This window comes from Neofelis nebulosa, chromosome 7, assembly GCF_028018385.1.
Source record: "Neofelis nebulosa isolate mNeoNeb1 chromosome 7, mNeoNeb1.pri, whole genome shotgun sequence".
NCBI lineage: Eukaryota > Metazoa > Chordata > Mammalia > Carnivora > Felidae > Neofelis > Neofelis nebulosa.
Genome location: NC_080788.1, coordinates 35,684,669 through 35,693,384, shown reverse-complemented (window position 1 = coordinate 35,693,384; position 8,716 = coordinate 35,684,669). Strand labels below are relative to the sequence as shown.

The following is an 8,716-nucleotide window of genomic DNA, read 5'->3' as shown; positions in this document are numbered from 1 at the left end:
AGTGAAGAGGTAGGTAAGTTGAGAACGTCTCTAATGAAAGACGAATGGTGGTCTTGAGTCCCCGTGTGGCAGGAGAGGCCAGAACTGAGTTCACATCCCTGCCCTGTGACTTTGAGCAGATACTTGGCCTCTCTGAGTCCCCAGTCCCCTCTGCTGTGAAAACAGAGACAAATGCCCATCCCAGAAGGCTGTTCAACGAGGTAACTTCGGAACGCCTGAAAGGTAGTGAATCCTCGACGATGGTAGTTTCTTTTCTCTTCTGCAAACACCAGCTGGCCTGGGTTTTCTTGATCGCCTTAGGAAGTCTCGGGGGAACTTCTGGATGATCCCGAAAACCAGAGAAATGGCGCGATTGGCAAAAACCAACAGGCAAAACAGAACAACAGAGTTTAGAGACAGAACGACTCGGTAAAGCTTCTTCTATCTGTACAACTTCACGCTTTGCCGAAGGGCTCCCCTGACTGCAATTTGATTTGGGCCTCACACTCGCTCGCTCTAGGAGACCTGATGGGGCAAATACCACCCGGTCCACGTGAAGCACGAGGAAACTAATGGTAAGAAATTAGGTAGGATCGCTCCTGGCCCTTCGGTGTCCAGTCTAGTGCGTCTCTCCCACGGTGCTTTCTGAGCATCACGGTGATTCTAAAATAATGACCATAACGACGTCGCCTGCGTGCGCACACGTAGGGCCCTTTTCAGCGCACCTCCCGTGGGGTGTCTCCCTCCCCTGGCTCTCACGACAGGGATTTCTGGGCTTTTCACCCATGAAGAGCCCAGCGTTTCAGATAGTCCAAGCAGTCAGCTCAATATCACACGGCTAATCCAGAGGTTGAGCTTGGGCCTCCTGCTACGTCCAGGGCTCCTGTGCTGGAGGGCGTTCATCGCACTCAAAGGTACCGAGGGCAGTGGGGAGGTGGATGTGTGTCTAGGGTGAGAGCAGGCCGCGCGTTCTCTGGCCCCGGTGGAGTGCCATGCCCCGGCGGCCCCGGCCCCGGCGGTCACAGCGACGGGCACAGCCAGCTCCCTGCCCAGGTCGTTTTGTGTGATCCGCGGCGGCGGTGTGATTTATTGACGGCTTTTCTTCCCCGCTGGGACAGCATGGAAATAATCAGATGAATAATGAGCCTGTGAAGACGGATGCCGTCTGAGCCAGCGCCCACAGAAGGGAATCCTACCCCGGGATTCCCGCCTCGAGCAGCACAGGACGATGGATGTTTCCGCAGAAGGCTGGCCCTTGTTTGCTCCGTTGGCAGCCGATTGTTCCTCTCTACGGACAGCAGAGAGGCTTCGGATTTAATAGTGCTGGCAGCTCTGTGTTCCAGGAGCGGGGAGGAGATGAGCGCTGTTGGGCTCAGGGATGACAGCACAGAACCTCGTTCTGGGGACAGAAGGCCGCCTCTGACCCCGAGTCGGCTGTCAGGCGGGCCAGCCACCCTCCGCGGAAGGTTTTCCCACGCAGAGGTGGCCACCCTACCTGGTGATGAGCCCCGGTGCGCCCGTGCGACTTTCCTCACCTATTGCTGGATCACAAACCATCCCCAAACTCGAGGCTTCACACCAAGTTGTTCTGCACCTTACCATTCTATGGGCCAGGTTTCTGTTCCACGTCGCGTTGGCTGGGGTGGCCCGACTGGGGCTGGAGGATCCACCGTGGCCTCGCTCACGCGTCCGGGAGCGTGGTGCTGGCGGTCGGCGGGGTGCCTCAGTTTCCCTCCACACGGCCCCCCTCCGGCAGCGCAGCCCGGACTCGTTTACGCGGCAGCTGGGTCCCAGGAACAAAAGTGAAACGGTAAGTCCGCGGAGGCTTGGGCCCCGAAGTCCCAGAAGGTCAGTTGATCAAAGCAAGACGATACATGGAGCCAGCTCAGATTCCTCTCATGCAGATGGCATGAGAGGAGCAGCAAAGTCGCTGCAAAGGAGGGGGGACCCAAGGGCACGATTCACTGGGGGCCACCGGGAGGCGCCTCTGAGATGGAGTTTAATGAGTGAGCAGGATAGGGATCCAGGGGTGCCCTTGGGATGGACACCAGTGGCAGGGACGGGAAGGAAGCAGAAGCGGGGAGAGGGAGACCCTGCAGTCAGGTCCACAGGGCGCCCGAGCCTACGCCACAGGAGCAGCGAAGCTAGAGTGGCCCGTCACAGCTATCCTAAGGTGATCCAAGATGCCAAGATTTCATTCGCTCACGTCACAGGTAGTGGGCACCACAGGGAGGGGCATGACCTTGGGCGAGGCAGTTCCTGAAGGGGCTGACCCTGAAGGCTGCCTGCCCGGGGCTCCTTGCAGCCGGGAGCAGACCCTGCGGGGAGGGGGGGATCTGGGAAGCCAAGCCAATATTCTGCCATGCTTGCCTGCCCCCAGAATCTGTTTTTCTCCGGGGCACCTGAGCGGCTCAGTCGGTCAAGTGTCCAACCGTTGATCTCGGCCCAGGTCATGATCTCACGGTTCGTGAGATCGAGCCCTGCATGGGGCTCTGTGCTGACGGTGTGGAGCCTGCTTGGGATTCTCTCTCTCTCTCCCCCTCTCTCCCTGCCCCTTCCCTGCTCGCACACGCTCTCTCTCTCTCTCTCAAAATTAATAATAATAAATTTAAAATTTTTTAGATCTTTTAAAAAAATGTATTTTTCTCCCAAGCTCCCATCTCCTTGCACTCCCCACGCCACCACCCCTCCCCAAGACAAAGCAAAATGCCCTGACACCTCCCTCTCCTGGTTTGCCTCCTCAATGCCCCCCTCCCCACCAGCCCAGGCTTTCCCTCCTGCCCCGCCCCAGGATAGCTTCCTGACCGAGTTTCCTCCCTTCTGCCCTACCCCTTTCACAGCTAGCTTTGCCCCCATGACTCTCCCTTCCCCGCTCCCATACCCTCCCTTCACTTTCCTCCCTGGCCCTGGGGAGCTTCGTGCACGCTCTCGCCTCTGGGCTGCTGCACAAGCTGTTCCATCTGTCCTGTGTACCTTTCTTCCCCACCTTTCCCATCTCCCTCTGCTCAGTCTTCAGCTGACCCCTCGCCCCGGCAGCCTCCCTGAGCCCCAAGCCCACCTCGTGTGGACAGGCAGACTTCCTCCCCTTCCTGTGGCCCCTCCGCTCCCCTGCGCCAGCTCACTGCACACAGGTACAGACGCACCTGCTGACCTTGCCCGTCCTCTCCCGCTAGACGGTGAGCTCTGCGGAGAAACACCTGTGTTCTCTGAACCCCACGGGGCAGGCGCAGCACAGCACAGCGGCTCAGTCCCATGTTCTCCGGGCTGTGGATGGGGCAGCGAGAGGAAGAGAAAAGAGGGCTGCCCCGAGGTCCTGAGTTACACAAGCCTCAGAAGACGAACGTCCTCCAGGGAGAAAAGACAGCTGTTCTGGAAAATGGGCCTGGCCTACAGACTGTGCCCAGCCACAGTGGGGAGAGGCTGGCAGTCACATTCATCCGTCACGGGCATCTCTAGTTGGCTCTTAGCAAGCCCAGGGGAAAAGGCATTTCTCTCTCTCCTAGTTTCTGCCTGTCCATTCAGAGAACTTGGAGTGACCTTGCTTGGGTGTTCACACACGATTGATCCCTGGGGCCCCGGAATTCTGATAGGCTGAGCCCCATCAGATGACCGCCCTGGTTTGGGGTGGGTGGACAGCGTGCCCCTCCTCAGATGCAAGGCTGAGCCAGGTGAGGGGAGCCCAGGGGACACCCCGCAGAAGCACCCTGCCTCAGGACAGCATCCGGATCTCTACTCCCTCCTGGGCTTTTCCACACTGGCAGAGTCCTCCGCGTTTCTGTCTGTCTTCCTCCCACCCCAGAACAACGCTGCCACCCCGCAATGCGAGAGAATTGCCCATCATTTCCTGAGCTCTCACTATGAGCCACACCTGTCTGGCCAACTTCATGAAGATTGTTGTCCTCGTGTTCCAGGTTAGCTAACTGAGGCTCGGAGAACGCAAGCGGCTTGTCCAAAGTGTTGGTGTATGGCAAATCGGGGATTTGAAATCCGGTCCTGACTCGTGTGGACCCCCGGGGACTTTGCGTGAGTCCCCGCAGGGCAACCTGGAAGGGTCAGAGGTCGTGCCTCGGAAAGCAGCCCAAACCGAACACCAAGCTCCTGTGTCTGACTTCCGTGATTCACGCTGCCTTCTACAAACACGGGGCTGAAAGGGAACTTGCAGACTGTCTTATTGAACTACCTCCGTTCGTATTTAATTTTATTTCATGGGCCCCGAGGGCTGCGGTTTTAAGTTCCATCCACGCTTCTCCGGTGAACATGTGGTCTGTTGCTTTTAAGTGCTCCTAACAGTGCCTCCTCCCTGGTTTCCTGGCCCCCGTTGTAGTGATGGACTTTCAGATCACAGCTCGCTCCACAAGCGAGCGCCCACGGTCATGGCCCTGTTTTTAAAAGTGAGGAAAAAATAAAGGGACGAGAAGTGGGGAGAGGCTGGCGGCCAGATTCATCCATCGTGGGCATCTCCAGTTAGCGCTTAGCAAGCCCCGGGGCGGTGGGGGGAGAGGCATTTCCCTCTCTCCTAATGTCTGCCTGTCCCTTGAGCAAAGACCTCAGAGTGGCCTTGCTTAGGTGCTCACACCCGTGATTCATCCCCAGGGCTGGGGCTTCCTGCCTTGGGTCCTGGGACCTTCCCCAGTTTGGGATGGGTGGAGCTGGGCTTTGCCTCCCTCCTGGGGACACAAGGAATGGGGGACACAAGAATGCTTCCTTCTTCCAAGATGAAAGGAAAACAGCAGGGGGTTTTGGCCAGGAAAAACAGCAGGGGTCCGCGGAGGGACTCACAATCACTCCCAGGCTGGGACACCAGGTGCTGGTCACAGAGGCGGAGCCCTTTCTGGGAGGTGGGGGGGGGCACGGTGGAACTGCCTCTGGGGGGCAGGGGTGAGTGCATGTGGTTCCATGCTGCCCATCCAGAGGGATGTGTTCCCTGCAGTGTGCTCCCCCACACGGGGACTCGGGAGCCCGAGATGCCTCTGTGCTCCCTCTGACGTGCTGAGCAGGGGGCAGCAGGGCCCCCTCGCTTACTAGACACCCCCTCCCCACCTTGGCGCAGCCCAGAGGACAGAGATGGTGAGCCTTGCCACATTTGCACAGAAGCAGGTGCAGGGGCACCGAGAGTCTCCCGCCACGGGAGGGAGGGCCATTCTCCACCCCGCTAAGTGTGGAGTCCCATCCTGGGTGACAGTGTAATCTCTCAGAAAGTGCAGGAACGAGAAGGTGCCTCCGCGGACTTGGTTCTGGTCAACAAAGCAAGCCACAGCCACGGAGGACCGGGATGCAGTGCCTTAAAGGCCCCGCTCCCTCTCCTTCCGTGGGGCAGCTCGGGGTATGATCTCCGGGGCCTCCCAGGGCTCCCCACGGGGACTGAGCTTTCGTTGCCCAAGTGGACACTCACAGTGCACACTCGCATGGAAGCTCAGACACCCTGGAGCTTCTTTCCCTCTTGCCCCACCTCCCCACTCCCCTGCCCTTGTCTCCCAGATCACACTCCAAAAAAAAAAAAAAAAAGACTTTCACTCACATCCTTCCTTCAGGGTCTCTGTGTGGAAGGGCTCCAATTCAGGTAACGTGATAACCAAGAAAGCAAATCTGGAAACCTGGAGGCCTAGGAGCAGGCTGGGTAATCTTACAGGCTTTGGAGTCAGGCAGTCTGTGTTTGAATTTGCCTCTACGAGTATATAAACATTTAATATTGAAATGAGTGCTATCTACAGACTTTAGGAAGTAGATTTCAGAACAGGCAGAGCTGGAAACCCTGGGAACAGGAAGGTAGCTCAAGTATGGGAGGCTTTTACAGATTCTGAGAAAAACGCAAATAATCCGTTCCTCAGAGGCACCTCCAGATACACTGTGGCTCCCCAGGATGCTCTGGGGAGGGAAGGGGCAGGTGTTTAAAATGACAAAGAGGGGCGCCTGGGTGGCTCAGTCGGTCGAGCATCCGACTTCGGCTTCGGCTCAGGTCACGATCTCACGGTCCGGTCCGTGAGTTCCAGCCCCGCGTCGGGCTCTGTGCTGACGGCTCGGAGCCTGGCGCCTGCTTCGGATTCTGTGTCTCCCTCTCTCTCTGCCCCTCCCCCGCTCGTGCTCTCTCTCTCTCTCTCTCTCTCTCTCTCTCAAAGATAAACTTAAAAAAAAATTTTTTTTAAACAGCAAAGAGCAGGAGTAACCACAGCCAGGCAGAGAGCAAAAGAGCCCACCCCCAGCCCCGAAGGCTGGCATTGGAAGGCCAAGGCCCAGAATGCACTGCGGCTCACTAATATCCCAAGGACGATAGAGAGGGTTTTGTTCAAGTATGTCCCGAATGAGCTGAAGGAGCAGGGAGGGACAAGCCTGTTCGTGACAGGGAGAAAGCAGAACTGCCTTTCCTATCAAGGCAAACGTTTTAGAACATAAAAGGTGAAGACAGAATTAAGAGAAATTAACACTCAACTGAAGTCCTGGCAGGCGTTGGGGCTTCACAGGGTCCCTAGACTGGCAGACGCCGTGGTGAGGCTGAGCTGGGTTCCACGGCCGACCGACCAGCAGTGTCAGTGCCGAGACCCCTAGGAGTGGGCTGCTAGGCTCTGTCCTTCCTCCCAGCCTGCTTTCCCAGAAGCGTCAGGAAGATTCCAAGCACGGCGTTTGCCTCTCCAAAGGCTCTAAAGCAGCATTGAGAAAATGCTGCTTACATACAAGGTCTGGAGACCACGCATGGTGGTCACAGCTGGGCGGGGGGGTGGGCATTGGCATCTAGTGGGCAGAGGCCAGGGAGCCTTACCGCCCCACAATGCGCGGGACAGTCCCTTACAACAGAGAATTCTCTGTTCCAACACGTCGGTCAGTAGGGCCAAGACTGAGAAACCCAGCTCTAAGTGGGTGACTGTTGAATGAATGAGGGAGCGGTTGCGCACCCACTGTGTGCCGCGGGACTGCACGGATGCATAAAACACAGGCTGTCCCCTCCCCTCCAGAGCTCATCCTCCAGTACAGGAGACAGAGGCAGGTGGCCGCCTTACCGTGTGAAATGTGCTCTAATGGGGGGGAGTGAGAACAGACATAAAAGAAACGCCAGCCCCGCCAAGCAAAGGCGCCATGTGAGCTGGGCCATGAAGGATGGGTGGAAGCTTGTCCAGGACACAAGGCAGAGACAAAGGTTGAGCAGAGGCATTAAACACGCCTCCGTGCTGGGGACAGCAGGAGCTGGAGTGCGGGACTCTCGAGGAGGGACAACTGGAGGCAGGGTGGGGGGCTCCAAATGCCATGGTCAGGCTCCTGGACGGAGTCATGCAGGCACAGGGTTCAGGAAAGGTGGTAATCAGATGACGTCATGATCAGATTGGGCTCTCTTTTTCTTAAATGTGTATTTATTTATTTTCAGATACAGAGAGTGCAAGCAGGGGAGGGGAAGAGGGAAAGGGAGAGAGAAGCCCAAGCAGGCTCCGCACCGTCAGCACAGAGCCCGACTCAGGGCTCGATCTCACGAGCCGTGAGATCATGACCTGAGCGGAAATCGAGAGTCGGATGTTTAACCAACTGAGGCACCCAGGTGCCCCAGATTGATCTCTTTAAAATAAGAACGTATTTATTGCCTGTTTGGTTAAAAACAAAACCAAAAACAAAACTTCTTCCTTCCTGTAAAGAATGAGTGTAACCTTAATCTTATTTATAAATCCAGCATGATGACCAAAACACAGGGGAATATATTGGAATCTTCTAGAGCACACCAAAACATTACCCCAACCATCCCATCAACCCCTCCCTTTGCCCTGTGTATGTGCCAGATTTAAGTGTACAATTCACTAATTTTTAGTAAATTTACAGGATTGTGTAACATTACCATAATCCAGTTTTGTAAGATTTTTTTTAAGTTTATTTTTGAGAGAGAGAGAGAGAGAGAGAGAGACAGTGTGTGTGTGTGTGTGTGTGTGTGTGTGTGCAAGCAGGGGAAGGGGCAGAGAGAGAGGGAGAGACAGAGAATCCCAAACAGGCTCCACACTGTCCGCACAGAGCCTGACACGGGGTTCGAACCCACAAACTGCGAGATCTGAGCCAAAATCAAGAGCTGGATGCTTAACTGACTGAGCCACCCAGGCAGCCTTACTGTAATCCGGTTTTAGAACATTTGTGGTCAACCCCCCAGCCCCAGGTAACCACTAATCTGATCTCTGTTGCTATTTATTCGCTGCTTCTAGACATTTCCTATAATGGCCATCTTACAATATGTGGTCTTTTACCTCCAGCTTCGTTCACTCAGCACTGTGCTCTGAGGTTCATCATGTGGGAGTATGACTCAGCAGTCTGTTCCTTTTTATCGCTGAATGATCCTCGGGTCAGATGTCTACTGAAAAAACGATGCTAACTGAATGAAAGATGGGCGGGAGGAGGAAGAACCGAGAAGCCCAGGGACCTACTAGGAGACCGTGGTGGTTGTTCAGGCTGTAGACAAAGAAGGTCTGAGCCGGCAGAGTGGCAGCGGGCCCGCCCGGAGAGAGGGAGGGACGAGGTGGGGGCGGGGGGCGGGACACAGGCCCTGGAGGCAGTTCACTTACACAGGGCTGTGTGGGGAAGGGGAGAAGCCTGGGGGCTAAGGAAGGGGTGGCAGGCAGATTCGGGGCTGGCTGATGAGGTGGGGTATCCACAGGTCCATGTGGCCCTAAGGACCCTCTGGGGGCCTGCTGAGAGGCTGCTTCCTTAGCTTTGGGATGAAGACACTGAAAACATGTCTGTCAACCCTGCTGATGACACAGAGCCGTCAGGGGAC

The 8,716-nt window shown here is 56.3% G+C and overlaps 1 long non-coding RNA gene across 1 annotated transcript; it reads left to right on the top strand.

Annotated features, from left to right (window-relative positions):
* Window positions 1-749: 749 nt before the first annotated feature.
* LOC131518146 (uncharacterized) lies at window positions 750-3,801 on the top strand. The gene is made up of 2 exons (XR_009264944.1): window positions 750-1,789; window positions 3,153-3,801. It is a non-coding gene; the product is annotated as an uncharacterized LOC131518146 (long non-coding RNA).
* The last annotated feature ends 4,915 nt before the right edge of the window (window positions 3,802-8,716 follow it).